Genomic DNA, 17,334 nt, shown 5'->3' on the forward strand with positions numbered 1-17,334 from the left:
GGCCGAATTTATGTTTTTAAAAGAGTCCTGGTTTTTTAGAAATGCACAGTGAAATGTGCGCAGACGTGGTTTGCTGTAAAATAATAGCGGGGAAAGTAGATTAGTGGTTGCCAGCGGCTGAGAGAGAGGAAATGGGGAGTCACTGCTTAGTGGGTGCAGGGTTTCCTTTGGAGTGATGAAAATGTTCTGGAGCTAGGCAGAGGTGATGGCTGCGCAACACTGTGAATGTACTAAATGCCTTTAATGGAAAATTCAATGTTGTATGTATTTATCACAATATTAAAATAGTAATAACAGGGGGGAAATAGGGCTGAGATGAAATAAGATTGGCCATAATTGAACATCATTGAAAGCTAAGTGATGAGAACTGGACCATATATGTGTATATCTACATGCATAGAAATGTTAAATATTTTCCATAATAAAATACTATAAAAAGTGATGCTATCATCTCACACAGTTACTCATTGTTTGGTAACCATTTTATTATCTACTGAATGCCCTAAGAGTACACAATAAAATTTATCTTTTTAGAAAAAGTGGTGCCACAGATGTATACTCACTGACATGGAATGTCCATAACATATTGTCAAGTTTAATGAGTCAGTTATAAAACCAAACATCGGGATTATCCCATTGATATAAAATTCTATATCTAGATTGTCCAGAATACTTGGAGTAAAGATTTAACTGTCATTACTGCTGGGTTAGTAGATCTGAGGAGATTTGAACGGTCTGTGCTTTTCTTTTTCCGTTGAATATTTGTACAAAACTTGAAGTAGTTTTCTTAAAAGGTAGAAATGTTTAGGGACACATCTTTTGCTCCTAGCATTCTGACTGAAGGGCCCCAGGTGGTGGCACATTCATAACACAAACCACCTGGCTAGCTCGATGCCTGGGCACCTACTCCAATGACAATGCCCTCCACAATCACCGTCACCTCACAGAGGATCTGAGAGGGGCCCAACTTTATTGTTGGCTATCCCTGTAAACGACAGCTACCCCAATGGTGATCCTAGGCAACCCTTTTGCCAGCACACACTCCTTTGTCCCCACAGTGGTCGTCACGTAGGCTAGGGCTGGAACTGTCCCTGTTTTAGAGACAAGGCAGCTAGAGCTTGGAGGAGTTGGTGGGCTTGCCCAGGTACCACAGCTAAGTAGCCAAGGAAGGGCCCAGCCTCCCTGGGGAGTCCAAGCCTTGCCTTCTCTCTCTTATGAGCCACATCTCATTGGTGGTCAGGACTGTCCTGACCACCCATGACACCAGTCCTCCACTCGGGAGAGGAAGACCATTAAGCATTGATCTTGCATAGGCAAAAACTCAGACACCTGTGTTATCACGACAGCCAAGTATCCCTGGCCCCCACTGCACTTCACACAAATGACAGCAGCTGGAGGGCTAACATGGTGACTGCCCCTGGACTGCCCCCTGCTAAGGACTCCACTGCCCCTGCTGGAGTGCCTCTCTAGCTTAGCTCTCTGGAGTCACCCTGAAGTCCCTCCTGGCCTCCCACACTCGGAGCTATCCTTTGGAAGGACTTGCTCTTCCAAGCTGGCTCTGTGAGGACCCCGAGACTGCTTATCCAAGTGGCCCAGAGGCTCTACACCCAGAGCCTGTGGACCAGAGTGACCACTGTGTCTGGCCACAGCACCAGCGCCCACTTCTCACACTCATTCATTCATGCAGTCCTCTCTCTCTTCTTCCCTCCCCTGATTCCTCCAACAAATAATTCAAGCATGTCTACTCTGAGACAAGCAGGGTGCTAGTCACCGGGCATTCAGTGGCAAGCCAGTTGTCACAATCCCCACCCTTCTGTTGTTATGGATTATCAGGGAAGTCAAACATTAAATAAGTGTACAGGTGAATAATCAGTGCAACTGGGGTGGGTGCCATGGAGTCGTATAGCACTCTTCCCACTACATGGGAAGCCGACCTGGGCTGGGGAGTCAGGAGGGTGTCCTGGATAAAAAGGTGTTTAACAGGCCAGGCACGGTGGCTCACGCCTATAATACTAGCACTTTGGGAGGCCGAGGCAGGTGAATCACCTGAGGTCAGGAGTTCGAGACCAGGCGCATGCATGTAAGCCCAGCTACTCGGGAGGCAAAGGCAGAAGAATTGCTTGAACCCAAGAGGCGGAAGTTGCAGTGAACCAAGATCGTGCCATTGCACTCCAGCTTGAGCAACAAGAGTGAAACTCCATTTAAAAAAAAAAAAAAAGCGTTTAACAGGCCAGGCTCGGTCACTCATGCCTTTAATCCCAGCACTTTGGGAGGCCGAGGCAAGTGGATCACAAGGTCAGGATTTTGAAACCAGCCAGGCCAAAATGGTGAAACCCTGTCTATAATAAAAAGGCAAAAATTAGCCGGGCATGGTGGCAGGCAGCCTGTAATCCCAGCTACTCGGAAGGCTGAGGCAGGAGAATTGCTTGAACCCAGGAGACGGAGGTTGCAGTGAGCCAAGACCACGCCACTGCACTCCAGCCTGGGCAACAGAGTGAGACTCCATCTCAAAACAAACAAACCAAAAAAAATGCATTTAAAACAGCAGCCGTTGCCTGTGTGGTGTGTGACACCTCATAGTACCTGGGGCTCATGCCAGCTAACAGCCAAGAAGCTGAGGTCAAGAGAGGCAGAGGCCACAGAAGACATCACTCAGCTGAGGAGAGGGAAACCCAGACCTCAGAGTGGCCTCAAAGCCAGGCCTGACCAGTCCCAGGCTCGCCCAGAGCCAGCAGGGCTGCTACTAGGACAGGCAGGACTCAAGGGCTCCTGTGGCCAGGCCCTGAAGGTGACACTTCTGGCTGAGCTCACAAGACATCTCTGCACAGTTCTCTATGACACAGAGCTGCCTCACTCATGACAAGACATCCATCCCACGGGCCAGCCTGGCCTCCCCGCTTCTGGTGCTTAACAGAGACAAGGCGAGATGGGCTCATTTGTGGCTGCAGGTCTTCCACGGCGGGCACGGTACCAAGACTGAAGAGCCTAATTAAAATGAAAACCCTCGTTCCTCAGGAGAGGCTATCTTATTTCTGAGCAGTCAAGTGTTTCTGACTGTCTTCCAAAGAAAAATGTAAGGCAGCTGCTGTGGGGGGGGAAAACCCACCACTCAGTCACTAAAACCAGAGCTCACCCACGGGAGTCGCAACTTGCAGGATCCATCCTAGGCTCTCCAGAGGGCAGTGCCTGAGGCCGCAGTGAATTGTCAACTCCAGCCTGCAAGGTCAGAGCACAGCCTGCCCCAGGGGCTTGTCTCTGGCCTGATTCTCTGACATGCGGCTGCCTGATGGCCACTGTACCCTTCTCTGCTCTCACCTGGACTAAGGCAGGTTACTGGTATGACACTGTGCGCACCAAACATCTGGGGGCTGGAGAGAATGTTCCTTCTGTGTCTAGGCATTGAGGCCTGTGGAGGAGCACAGCCTCTGTCCTTTCCATGGAAGGAGAACTGGCTCCAAGCTGTGGAGAGCAGGGAGATCATGAAACAGCCAGGTCCTGCCTCTTGCCATAGCCTGAGCCCAAGCCTGAGCCCTTCCCACCTTCAAGCTCAGCCTCAGTTTCTACAGCCAATCCCGATTCAGGTGGAAGCTCTGGACCAATGGTTTTCAAATCATCTGCAGTGGACCTCATGTTGCAAACAGATATCCTTCACCCGAGACCACTGGCCACAGAACAAGGGAAGCAACCTAGGCTGACAGAGGAAGCCAGTCTGGATCCCACCTACTGGCACCCCCACTGGCAGTGGCCCCTACAGAGGAGTACAGTAGCTCACACCAGCCCAAGGCTCTGAAACCACATGGAAGCCTTGGGCTGCTGGTGCCACTGTATTCAGGTGTACCATACATGGACAGGGACCACCACTGTGCTGCCAAGAGCCAGCCTCCACTGGACTCAGCCCTTCCTGTGCTCATCAGGCCCTGCCCAGCACCCCAGGTTGCCCCTCCGGAGCCTCTGGAAGCTTCCATGATTCCTGCCTGTGCCTTCAGCAACTTGTCTTGTCTTCCAAGGCTTCTCTTCCACAATCTGTGGTTGTCATGCCTACCTGTCAGCCTGGCCTCCCTCCAGAGGAGGGTCTGAGCCCACCATGGTTCCTTGGCCTGGGCTGGACACAGGTGAGGGGGCAGCCTCAGTGGACATGGAGCCCCTCAGGCATGACCTTGCCCTGCTTTGACCATGCTGGATCGGGCCAGGGCAGGGAGCCTGCTCTGAGCTGTGCCAGAGCCTCTCATCCAAGAATTTGAAGCTGGAGCCAGAGATGGCAGCCACAAGGCCAGGCAAGAGCCAGGCCAGGCCAGGCCCAGCTACAAAACGAAATTACGGAGGAACAAAGAAGCCAGGCTACAGAGGGAAAGGACACAGAGGGGACACCGGGAGAGAACCAGAAATGGGGGTGTCAGAGAGAGCAGCTGCGGACACACCTCTCCCTATGGATGCTCCACTTTCTGCACCCTGAGCACAGGCCCCACTTGTGCTTCAGCCAGTCTCAGCGGGGTTTTGTTCCCTGCTACCAATTGACCCTGGATAGAAAACCATGAAAAAATAATTTTTTAAAAACTAATTAGTAAAACAGATCCCTATCTATATTAGTCTGTTCTCGTGCTGCTAATAAGGACATACCTGAGACTGGGTAATTTATAAAGGCAAGAGGTTTAATGGACTCACAGTTCCACATGGCTGGGGAGGCCTCACAATCATGGCAGAAGGCAGCCAGCCCGGTGGCTCATGCCAGTAATCCCAGCAGTTTTGGAGGCCGAGACGGGTAGAGCACTTGAGGTCAGGCGTTCATCAGCCTGGCCAACATGGTGAAACCCCGTCTCTACTAAAAAATACAAAAATTAGCCGGGCATGGTGGCACATGCCTGTAATCCCAGCTACTCAGGAGGCTGAGGCCTGAGAATTGCTTGAACCTGGGAGGCGGACGTTGCAGTGAGCTGAGATTGCACCACTGCACTCTAGCCTGGGCAACAGAGTGAGACTCCATCTCAAAAAAAACACAAAAAACAAAAAACCATGATGGAAGGTGAATGAGGATCAAATTCACATCTTACATGGTGGCAGGCAAGAGAGCATGTGCAGAGGAACTCCCCTTTATAAACCATCAGATCTTGCGAGACTTATTCACTACTTCGAGAACAGTATGGGAGAAACCACCTCATGATTCAATTATCTCTACCTGGCTCCATCCTCAACACATGCCGATAATTACAATTCAAGGCGAGATTTGGGTGGGAGACAACCGAACCGTATCACTATCTATGCAGGTGTATCCAGTGTGGGTAGAAGACATCCCACAAGCATAAGACCATCACACACAGATCTGTTGTCAACTAAGGACCTGAGCTGAAGAGCCTGGAATGGTAGTGATGATGACTGGCATTTGGAGGCTGCTCCACATGGTTCCCTCTCACCTAGACTTGTTTTGTATTATTTAATTTAATTTAACATTTTTTTTTGTTTTTGAGATGGAGTCTCACTCTGTTTCCCAGGCTGGAGTGCAGTGGTGCAATCCCCACTCACGCAACCTCTGCCTCCTGGGTTCAAGTGATTCTTCTGCCTCAGCCTCCCGAGTAGCTGGGACTACAGGTGCATGCCACCACACCCAGCTAATTTTTGTAGTTTTAGTAGATACCGGGTTTTGCCATATTGGCTAGGCTGGTCTCTAACTCTGGACATCTGGTGATGTGCCTGCCCTAGCCTCCCAAAGTGCTAGGAATACAGGCATAAGCTACTGTGCCCAGCCTAATTTTAAAAATATTATTGTTGTTGTTATTTACTCTCACAACCATCTCATGATGCAGACATTATTTGTCCCTATGATGGGCAAAGAATAGCCTAGAGAGGTAGAGTGCCTCGTCCAAAGTCACATAGTGACTCAAGAGCAATGCCAGGATCCCACATTTTGTGTCCCTTTTACTAAGCCATACTTGTTCATACCACCAGGCATGGTACTGTGATTCAGCAAACTGACCGAGGGGCCACCTCAGGGCCCAGCCTTCTAGTTCTGTAGCCCAGAATACTCAGCCTCAACCTTTCCATGACCATCTCCAGTCAAAGCTTAAACTCACAAAGTGAAATGCAGGGGATATCCAGGGAAATGTCACAGTCCTGCCAGCCTCGGGTTTAGGTCAGGCATCCGGTCTGGACCCCAGGACCCTCCATCTCTAGAATTAGTGACATCCTGAGTTGACAGCCTTGCCTGCATCAGAGTTCGGTGCTCATGCCCACGGATCCACGTGAAGGTTAACACCTAAACGGCAACAAAGAATAAACTTCTCCAATCTGATAATTACAAAGGAAAGTGCTATTATGCCTTCTAGTTACAAAGGAAACAATCAGTAATCAAGGTAATTGCCCTGGCAGGAAAATGATGCTTAAATTACCTTAATGGCAACAATGCTTTTTTTTTTTTTTTTTTTTTTTTTTTTTTTTTTGAGATGGAGTTTCTTGCTCTTGTCCCCCAGGCTGGGGTGCAATGGTGCGATCTTGACTCACTGCAACCTCCACCTCTCGGTTCAAGCAATTCTCTTGCCTCAGCCTCCCGAGTAGCTGGGACTACAGGCATATGCCACCACGCCCAGCTAACTTTTGTATTTTTAGTAGAGACGGGGTTTCACCATGTTGGTCAGGCTGGTCTCGAACTCCTGAGCTCAGGTGATCCTCCTGCCTCCACCTCCCAAAGTGCTGGGATTATAGGTATGAGCCACCACACCCGGCTGCAAGAATGTTTTAAACTATAGACAACCACTTTTCTTATGTTCAGACCTCTTCATAAGAAGAACTCCCACCCCCAGAGGCGTATTCCATAACGCCTACTTTTCTACTGAAATAAGGTGGCCACTTCTGGGCTGGCTCCTGGGCTTGGGTGGCCGGCTAAAGTCCCATGCGGAGGGGCTCAGAACAAACGCTGTCACCCCCAGTGTGAAAATCCAACTCAGTTTCTCTGAGAACTGAACATCAATCTCCTTTGAGCTCGGCACATGCATTCAAACTCACAGGTGACCCATTTACCCTGGGCCTCTATCAGTTAGCACTGATTTATACAGGTCTCTCAGGGGTAAGCCGCAGCCATCTGTACGGGTCATAGGGTCACTTCCAAATCCAAATTGTTCACACCTCCTAAAGAACAAGACCATCATTTTCCTGTTACTTTCTGGTGACTCTTCCTCCTCCAAATGTGGATACCTGGGAACTGACTGTGCTCCCATTAGTAACTCCCCAACCCACACCCCTCACCTTTTACCCTGCAGGGCCCCTGATGAAGCCAAGGGTCAGAAGACCACATCCTGCCAATGCCCAGCCCTCCTTCCTTGAGAAGGGCCGGATCCTCTCCCATCTGAGAGCTGTTAACCTCTTTTTGGTTTCTCTGAACTGAACAGAGCCCAGCTTGGCTGCTGGAAGCACATGTGCGGCCCCTTTCCCAGCCCTCTGCATTCCCTTTTCTACTTCCCGCAAACTCTCTAAGACAGGGAGAGGACTGCCTCCTTTAAATAAGCTTTATTCCAACCCACTGTTAATTTGTTGATATGATCATAGCACTTTGGTTATGTTAAAAAACAAAACAAAACAAAACTGAATTCTGATCTTTTAAAGATACATCCAGACATGTTAACAAATGGAATGCTATGACCTCTGCAATGGGCTTCAAAATGATTTAGATAGAGGAAGAGGATGGAGGCATAGAGACAAGACTGGCCATGAGCTGGTAGCTGGTAACTGTGGCATCTGGATGACAGGTATGTAACGATTCCCGAGAATCTTCTGTTCACTTCTGTTTATTCTGTATAACAACAACAATTTTTTTTTTTTGAGAGAGAGAAAGTCTCGCTCTGTTGCCCAGGCTGGAGTGCAGTGGCGTGACCTTAGCTCACTGAAACCTTTGCCTCCCAGGTTCAAGCAATTCTCCTGGCTCAGCCTCCAGAGTGCCTGGGATTACAAGCACGTGCCACAATGCCCGGCTAAATTTTTGCTTTGTTTTGTTTTGTTTTGTATTTTTAGTAGAGACAGGGTTTCACTGTGTTGGCCAGGCTGATAATAACAACAGTTAAAAAAAAAAAAAAATTAAATCCTGTCCCAGAGTTTTTTTTAGCATCCTTAAGCCCAACTTAAGCATCCTTAAGCCCAACTGTTCTGAGGTTTTCACCTGTGCCTCTGTCAATCAACACGTTTACGGAGCAGCAACTATATCCAAGGTGCAGCTAAAGCTGCAAACAGTGAGCCACCTGGCCCTGCCTGCAGTGAGCCCTCGGGATGCACCTCTGTCCCTGACCTGCAGAGTCCTGTCCTCTATTTTATCACAATCCCCCAAACCCTCATTTCCTAGACTGGGCACTGGTTTTTCTCTCTCCCAAAACCAAGATGGGCAGTCAGGTACTCCCCTTCCTGGCCATGTGAAGGAGACTGAGTCCAGCTTCCTGTCCTGGCATCATGGAGGGGAAACATGGACTCCCTTGCTCCTCCCTCAGTCTCACGGGATGAAATGGCCCAGGTGTGAGTCAGGGCAGAGAAGAGTTTGAAGGGAAGAGAGTCTGACCATCTGCTTTTTGGAGGGTTTAGGTGAGGTCAACCCCTCCATTCTGCAACCCGAAGACCAAGACCCAAGTGCCAGGACACGTCCTGCTTTCCACCGGACCAAGAGCGTGGAGGGAAGCCCTGGCACTACACTGGCTCCAGGCTTGAATGCCTGAACACTGCCAAATACAAAGGGCTGGAAACTTTAAGAGCACACAGGCAAGACAGTAACTAAAAACCCTATGAACTAACCTAGATATGTTTATTTGTTCAGAAAGCTGTGTGGCTTTGTTGGGAAAGCCCAAATTTGCAGCCGGTGAGGAAGGAATTTGCACCTTGAGCTGCTGAGCGATCAAGGAGCTATGGCTGCCCTGCCAGGTGCCATTCAATGTTCATTCCAGGGTCACCAGAGAAACAGAAACCAATCCCTTCCATGAGCCACGCCCTTCACCACTACCAGTTTTTTGTTTTTGTTTTTAGAGAAAGGGTCTTGCTTTGTCACCCAGGCATGATCATAGCTCACTGCAGCCTTGACCTCCTGGGCTCAAGCGATCCCCCCACCTCAGTCTCTCGAATAGGTAGGACTACAGGTGCATGCCACCACACCCAGCTATTTTTTTTTTGAAAGATGGGGTCTTGCTATGTTGTCCAGGCTGCTCTGCACTCCTGGCCTCAAGCGATCCTCCCACTACAGCCTTCCAAAATGCTGGGATTACAGGCATAAGCTGCCATGCCTGGCTCCACTATCAGTTTTAATGACCAATAATTCATGCTTATATTCCATTTTTTCAGTTCGAGTGAGAACCATGAAGAGAAAGTCTCTGATGAAGAAAGGGTATAGCCCTCCCGATATAGACACAAGCGGTTTTCTTAGGTAGAGAGAGGGGCTGCACCTAGGCCTAGAAGGCAGGGGCCAAAAACTCAGATACAATGCACCTGATGAACAATAGGGCCCTACACCATCACTTTTGTCTTCCTGCATCCAGCACATTAAATAAATATGTGGAGTAAAGCTGAATTAAACCCCCTCCAAGAAAAACATGGAATTTGGAGATGGGGGAAGAGAGCTAGCAGCAATAAGCGATCCAGGGAGTCTGACAGAGCAGACTGTGCTTCTCAAAGTGAGAGGCTTGGAGGGCTGGCAGGAGCCCTGTGTGGAATGTTTATTACAAAAATGGGCAAAGGCCGGAAGCAGTTGCTCATGCCTGTAATTCCAGCAGTTTGGGAGGCTGAGGTGGGCAGATCACTTGAGGTCAGGAGTTCAAGACCAGCCTGGACAACATGGTGAAACCCCATCTCTACTAAAAATACAAAAATTAACCAGGCATGGTGGCACATGCCTGTCATCCCAATTACTCGGGAGGCTGAGGCAGGAGAATTGTCTGAACTCGGGAGGTGGAGGTTGCAGTAAGCTGAGATCATACCACTGCACTCCAGCCTGGGCAACAGAGCAAGACCCCATCTCAAAAATAAATAAATAAAAATAAAAAATAAAAATGGGGGAGGGCCGGGTGTCTCATACCTGTAATCCCAGCAATTTGGGAGGCCGAGGCAGGAAAACTGCCTGAGCCCAGCAGTTTGAGACCAGCATGGGCAACATGGTGAGGCCCTGTCTCTATAAAAAAAAAATAAATTAAATTAAAAAAAATTAAAATGGGGGTTCCTAGGTGCCATATGACCATCGGATCTGAATCTCAGTGGTCCTGCCCTAGGAATTAGCAGTTTTAACATGCTCCCCCAGGAAGACTTCATGTCCATCAAAGCAAGAGGGAAGTTATTCAGGGTTTTCTTTTATTGTTGTTTAATCCATACCAGTCAAATTTTTACTCAGTGAGTTCATAAGAGAGCTCTTTATACCATCCGACCAGTTGGGAGGACGGGGCTTCTCTCCTCCTCAGGACCGAGGGGTCTGAGGGTCAATAGCTTGAATGCACCTATATTTCCCCTTTGTCCTGAGGACAGCATAAGCCTGTTCCCATCCAGTTTCTTAGGGAGTGAGGACAGAGGCCACAGAACAAGCTGGATCAGTATCTGCAGGCCTTCTCCAAGCACTAAAGAATGACTCCCACAACAAGTAAGAAATACTCTTCCTTCAAATGGGAAGAGAGGACTGTTGAGTGGACCAAGCCCACTTACATTCCCAGGCACACAGGCAGCAGGTTTCCTGAGAGCTGTTTACAGAGCCACAACAACGCCATACTCCCGGGGGATTTATTTCCACCTCGGTGGGATCACAGCCAACAGGAACAGGAGGAAAGTCTTTGAAGTCCTACCTTTTAGAGGATTTTCATTTTGGAGCAATAGGATTGCAGGCTGTCCAGGTATTCTTTAGGGCCAGCCTCTAGGGCCACCAGCCACCCAGCCCCCTCCTCACCCCCGACCCCCTCGCCCCACTCAACTGCCTGCCTTAGTTGCTCTAAGGGCAGAACCTGGGCTGCCTGGGATAATTCCAAGTGCTGGGCTGGGGCTGTGATATCAGAATAGAGTTATGACATCAATGGAAGGCAGGTGAGCCTAGGGGAGAAGCAAGAACAGAGGAGCCCCTGAGGCTCTAGGTTAGCCCCCCAGAAGGGAAGACCCAAGAGGGAGGTGGCCAACTCTGTATCAGCTTCTTACAGACCTGAACATCGGAAAATGACTCACAGGTACGGAGAGATTTGTTGCAAGCCAGCCAACCTGCTGGTGCTTCCCTAGACACTGAGTTACAGAAAAGAAAGCGAACAAGCCATCTTCTAGCGCCCCCCTGTGTTGAGTAAAAGGATACTCTCTCTTTTTGGACTTGGAGGTTTGCCTTTGGACCAGGGAGTTGGGAACACAGACCCAGAGTGGGCTGGGTATTGAGGTCCCCCAGGATAGGGTTAAATACTCGTAGATAAAATGCAGGATGCCCAGTTACATTTGAATTTCAGATACACAATAAATAAATTTTAGTATAAACACTACCCAAATATTGCATGAGACATCCTTATCCTAAAACATTATTCGTTTTGTATTTGAAGCTCAAATTAACCTGAGTGACCTGTGGGGTGTTTTTTTTCTTTTTGGCCACTCTGTTGCCCAGGCTGGAGAGCAGTGGCTCAATCTCAGCTCACTGCAACCTCCGCCTCCTGGGTTCAAGCGATTCTCCTGCCTCAACCTCCCAAGTAGCTGGGATTAGAGGCGTGCACCATTATGCCGGGCTAATTTTTGTATTTTTAGTAGAAACAGGTTTCACCATGTTGGCCAAGCTGGTCTTAAACTCCTGACTTAAGTGATCTGTCTGCCTCGGCCTCCCAAAGTGCTGGGATTACAGGTGTGAGCCACTGCGCCCTTCCAACCTGTGTTTTTATTTGTTGAATCTGCCAATCCCACTCAAGGAGCTTTTGAAGAAAAATACAAGTACTCCCTGCCCCCAAAAGTCATTCTCATTCTGTTTCAGCAGGGCAGGGGACTTGGGAACCTGTATTACTTTAAAGCTGCGAAAGCGACTATCAATAACTGCAGCTTACTTTAGTCGAGCATTTGCCAAGCCATGTGCCAAGATCTCTTCACACATTATCTAAGCTAATAGTACCTCTAAGAGTTGGTTCTATCATGAAACCATTTTACAAAGGAGAGAAATGAGGCAAAAGACAGCAAGCAACTTGTCCAAGGTCACATAGTGGGTAAGTGTGGGAGCCATGATTTGAATTCAGGCAGGCCGGCTCTAGCATCTCTGCTCCCACTGACTTAGAAATCTTTGATTGAAGGGATTCTGGGAAGCACAGAATTGAAGCTTCTAAGGGACTGACAAGTAGGGACTCTGAGGCTCTAGGAAGCCCATGCTCAGACTAACTGCTATGCCACCATGTTCAAGGGGCGGAGCCGAGGAGCAAACACCTGGGAGCCAACATCTGGCCCAAGCAGGAGGCTGGCTCAGGGAAGGCTTTCCTGAATGGTCTCTTCCTGGAGGGTAAACAGATTTAAGGAAAATAGGGTGTGGGAAGGGACTGGATACTTGGGAACAGACTTTGCCAACAAGAGGTACAGCATTCATGCTGGCTGGCAGCAAGATGGTGTGCCAGTGAAGACAGCAGAAGCTGGATGGGTCTAGAGGACAAGAGGAGCCAGAGAAGAGACATAAATCCAAATTGCATTTTATTTTTATTTTTTTGAGATGGAGTCTCACTCTGTCACCCAGGCTGGAGTGCGGTAGTGTAATCTCGGTTCACTGCAACCTCTGCTTCCCAGGTTCAAATGATTCTCTCCTTACTCAGCCTCCCAAGTAGCTGGGACTATAGTTGCACATCAGTACGCCTGGCTCATTTTTGTATTTTGGGTAGAGATGGGGTTTCGCCATATCGCCCAGGCTGGTCTCAAATGATCCACCCGCCTCGGCCTCCCAAACTGCTGGGATTACAGGTAAAAGTATTATAGTTGTATGGTTTACATTTTGAGTTAAATTGTATATAAATCAGAAGTATAAATCAAGATTCATTTTATTGCATATGGATGTCCAATTGTTCCAACACTACTTGTTGAAAAGACTATCTTTTCTCAATTAAAATGTTTCTGCACTGCTGTCAAAAGCCATCTATTTGTGCGGGCCCATTTCTGGACTCTCTATTCTGTTCCATTAATGTATATGTCTATCTCATTAATCTATATGGTATTTACCAACATCACACTGTCTTGTTTCTTTGTGGTAAGTCTTAAAATTGGGTAATTACTCCAACTTTATTCTTCTTTTTCAAAGTTGCTTTAGCTATTCTAATTTCTTTATCTTTCCATATAAATTTATAATAAGCTTGTCTATGCTGAGAAAATGTCCTGCTGGGATTTTTATTGGAATTGCATTCAAGCTACTGACCAGTCAAGGGAGAACTGATGTCTTTACTCTCTTGAATCTTCTGATCCATGAGCATTGTATGTCTCTCCATTTATTTTGGTCTTCTATTTCATCAGTATTTAACACTATTTACATACAGATACTCTATTTGTTTTGTGTATATCTAAGTATTTCATGGGGTCATTGTAAGTGATTTTTAAAAATTTTTTGTTACCAATTGTTCATTGTTAGTACACAGAAATATGATTGGCCTTTACATACTGACCTTGTATCCTGTGACCTTGTTAAACTCACTTACTCTAAAAATATTTTTGTAGATTTCTTGGGATTTTTCTTTTTCTTTATTTTTTTTGAGACGGAGTCTCGCTCTGTCGCCCGGGCTGGAGTGCAGTGGCATGATCTCTGCTCACTGCAAGCTCCACCTCCCGGGTTCACACCATTCTCCTGCCTCAGCCTCCTGAGTAGCTGGGACTACAGGCGCCTGCCACCATGCCCGGCTAATTTTTTTGTATTTTTAGTAGAGACAGGGTTTCACTGTGTTAGCCAGAATGATCTCAATCTCTTGACCTCGTGATCTCCCACTTCAGCCTCCCAAAGTGCTGGGATTATAGGCGTGAGCCACCGCGCCTGGCCTTCTTGGGATTTTTCTACACAGCCATCACGTCACTTGCAAATAGGGATAGCTCTGTTTCTTTCTTCCCAATCTGTGTGCCTTTGACTTCTTTTTTCTTGCATTATAATACTGGCTAGGACTTCCAGTGTAAGGATGAATATGAGCGGTGAGCATGCACATCCTTGACTTTACTGATCCTAGGGGGAAAGGTAAAGCATTCAGTCTCCTATCACTACATATGATGTCAGTTTCTTGAAGATGCCCTTAATCAGGTGGAGGAATTTCCCAGTTTGCTGAGAGTTTTTACCATGAATGATGTTAAATTTTGTCAAATGCCTTTTTCTGTATCAATTGATATTATAATGTAGTTTTTCTTAGATTGTTAATATTGTGATTCCATTTATATTGATTTTTTTTTCTTTTTCTTTTTTTGAGACAGAGTCTTGCTCTGTTGCCCAGGCTGGAGTGCAGTGGTGTGATCTCCACTCACTGCAACCTCCGCCCCCACCAGGGTTCAAGTGATTCTCCTGACTCAGCCTCCTAAGTAGCTGAGACTACAGAGGTGCACCACCATGCCTTGCTAATTTTTGTATTTTCAGTAGAGACAGGGTTTCACCATGTTGGCCAAGCTGCTCTTGAACTTCTGATCTCAACTGATCTGCCTGCAGTGGCCTCCCAAAGGGCTGGGATTACAGGTGCGAGCCACTGCCCCCAGCCCCATATATTGATTTTCAAATACGGAACCTATCTTGCACCTGTCTTGCACTCCAGCATGAAATCCACTTGATCGTGGATCACTATTCTATTATATTGCTGGTTTCAAATTGTTAACATTTTGTTGAAGATGTTTTCATCTATGCTCATAAGAAATATTGGTCTGAAGTTTTCTTTTCTTGTACTATCTTTGTTCAGTTTGGTTATCAGGGTATGCTGTCCTTATAAATGCTTTAGAAATTACTCACTCCTGGCCGGGCACAGTGGCTCACGCCTGTAATCCTAGCACTTTGGGAGGCTGAGGCGAGCAGATCACTTGAGGTCAGAAGTTTGAGACCAGCCTGGGCAACAGCGCAAGACTCTGTCTAAAAAAAAAAAAAAAAGCTGGGCGCTGTGGCTCACGCCTGTAATCCCAGCACTTTGGGAGGCCGAGGCAGGTGGATCATCTGAGGTCGGTAGTTCAAGATGACCCTGGCCAACATGGTGAAACCCTGTCTCTACTAAAAATACAAAAAAATTAGCTGGGCATGGTGGCACATGCCTGTAATCCCAGCTACTCAGGAGGCTGAGGGAGAAGAATAGATTGAACACAGGAGGCAGAGGTTGCAGTGAGCCAAGACTGCACCACTGCACACTCCAGCCTGGGCGACAGAGTGAGACTCTGTCTCAAAAAAAAAAAAAAAAAAGAAAGAAAGAAAAAGAAAAAAGAAAATTACTCACTCCTCTTCTGTTTTCTGGAAGACATTGTGTGGAAATAGTGTTATTCTTTTTTCAAATATTTGATAAAATTTACCTGTGAAATCATAGAGGCCTGAAGATTCGTTTTTTGAAGTGTTTTAAACTATGAATGCAACTTCTTTAATAGTTATAGGATTATTCAGTTTATGGATTTGATCTTGGGCGAATGTTAGAATTTGATTTTTGAGGAATTGGTTCATTTCATCCAAGTTGTCGAATTTGTCAGCAGAGTTGTCTGTAGCATTCCTTTTATGTATTTTTTAAATCTATTTTATGTTTTTGTAGTATTGTCCTTTTGTGTTTGTTTGTGCTATTAATTGTTTATTTCATTCCTGATGTTGGTAATTTGATATTTTCATTTTAGCAGTCTATCAGATAAGTTGGGTTAAAGTCACACGTAGGGACCAGCCTTCTCTGGGTGGTGGTTTCACTGTTTGTTCCATTTTCAAAGCCTTTGCAGTACTGTTTTTGTTTTTGAGACAGAGTCTTGCTCTGGAGTGCAGTGGTGCAATCTCAGCTCACTGCAAGCTCCACCTCCCAGGTTCAAGTGATTCTCCTGCCTCAACCTCCCAAGTAGCTGGGATTACAGGTGTGCACCACCACACCTGGCTAATTTTTGCATTTTTAGTAGAGATGAGGTTTCATCATGTTGGCCAGCTGGTCTCGAACTCCTGGCCTCAAGTGATCCACCCGCCTCAGCCTCCCAAAGTGCCAGGTTACACCATGCCTGGCCCTTTGCAGTACTAGTTGGATCTGTCCCACATGTGTGCCAGTCAGTGGCCACAGGGACGTGGGTATTCATGTAGCTTTAAGTTCAGTTCTCAAAATCTTTAGTACGCTGTTTAGGATCAGATCCATCCATGTGCAGCTTGGATGTGAAGCCAGGAGTTCATGAAAACAACGTTATGGGGGTCACTTTCCCAAGGTGTTCTCTCTCTGCAATCTCCTGTTTTTTTCTGGTTCTCTCAGGCTCTCTGTTTCAGTCCTCTGGTTGCCCACTTCCCACCACTGCACCTATTTCAGGGGCTAAGTGGTAGGAAGAGTGAGAGAAAAATGTAATGGGGGTTGCCTCACCTCTTGGTACTAGAGCTCTTCCTACTGGCATGGATGGATTCTTCTGAGTTTTTGACACCTGCGGGCCTCTCGTTGCCACTTCTATCACTGCCAGGGGACCCTTTCCTTCTTGAACCTGAACTAGAGGGCTTCTCCAGGAGTTTTATCTGTCTGCTTACTTCTGGGTCTCCCCTCAGTCCACTCTAGAAGACACTGGAGGGAAAAAATTGTAACCTCACCACCTGTTTGGTGTTACCGCAGATTCTGGTCTTCTCCAGTCTGCTTGTGGCTACTTAATTTTCAGGGTGCTCAAATAGCTGCTCTGTGCGTTCTGTCCACATTTTATTTTATTTTTGAGACAGAGTCTCACTCTGTCACCCAGGCTGGAATGCAGTGGTGCCATCTCGGCTATTTGCAACCACTTACTCCTGGGATCAAGTGATTCTCACACCTCAGCCTCCCCAGTAGCTAGAACTACAAATGTGCGCCACCACACCCAGCTAATTTTTGTATTTTTAGTAGAGACGGGGTTTCACCATGTTGGCCAGGCTGGTCTCCAACTCCTGACCTCAAGTGATTGGCCTGCCTCAGGCTTCCAAAGTGCAGGGATTACAGGCATGAGCCACTGCGCCCGGCCCTGTCCACGTTTCATAGCTGCAGAGTGAAACCTTCTCACTTAATCCTACCTGGAACTGGAACCGAGCAGAACTGAATTTTAAAAGACTCACTCTTGCTGTCCAGAATCTGGGAGGTCGGGTAGTGAAACTGGGTTGGAGGCCAGGCAGATGGAGGGCAGTGGGCAGATGTGAAAGTGCTCAGGTCTGGCACTAACAGGATCTACTGACAAGATGCACATGATGGATCAGGGAGGGCAGGACTCAAGGTGACACCCAGGTTCACT

General features: G+C 47.4%; 1 protein-coding gene across 6 annotated transcripts in view; it reads right to left on the reverse strand.

Annotated features, from left to right (window-relative positions):
• Window positions 1-17,334, reverse strand: part of OSBP2 (oxysterol binding protein 2) — a 221,185-nt gene that overhangs the window by 133,222 nt on the left and 70,629 nt on the right. Inside the window, exon 1 of one of the 6 annotated variants that reach the window (XM_015150166.3) lies at window positions 10,782-10,926. The exons of the other annotated variants lie outside the window; for them this stretch is intronic. The gene's annotated coding sequence lies outside the window, so the exon portion shown is untranslated. Of the gene's footprint in view, window positions 1-10,781; window positions 10,927-17,334 lie in introns of those variants that run through there. 6 annotated transcript variants of the gene reach the window in all.

Source organism: Macaca mulatta, chromosome 10 (genome assembly GCF_049350105.2).
Source record: "Macaca mulatta isolate MMU2019108-1 chromosome 10, T2T-MMU8v2.0, whole genome shotgun sequence".
Taxonomy (NCBI): Eukaryota; Metazoa; Chordata; class Mammalia; order Primates; family Cercopithecidae; genus Macaca; species Macaca mulatta.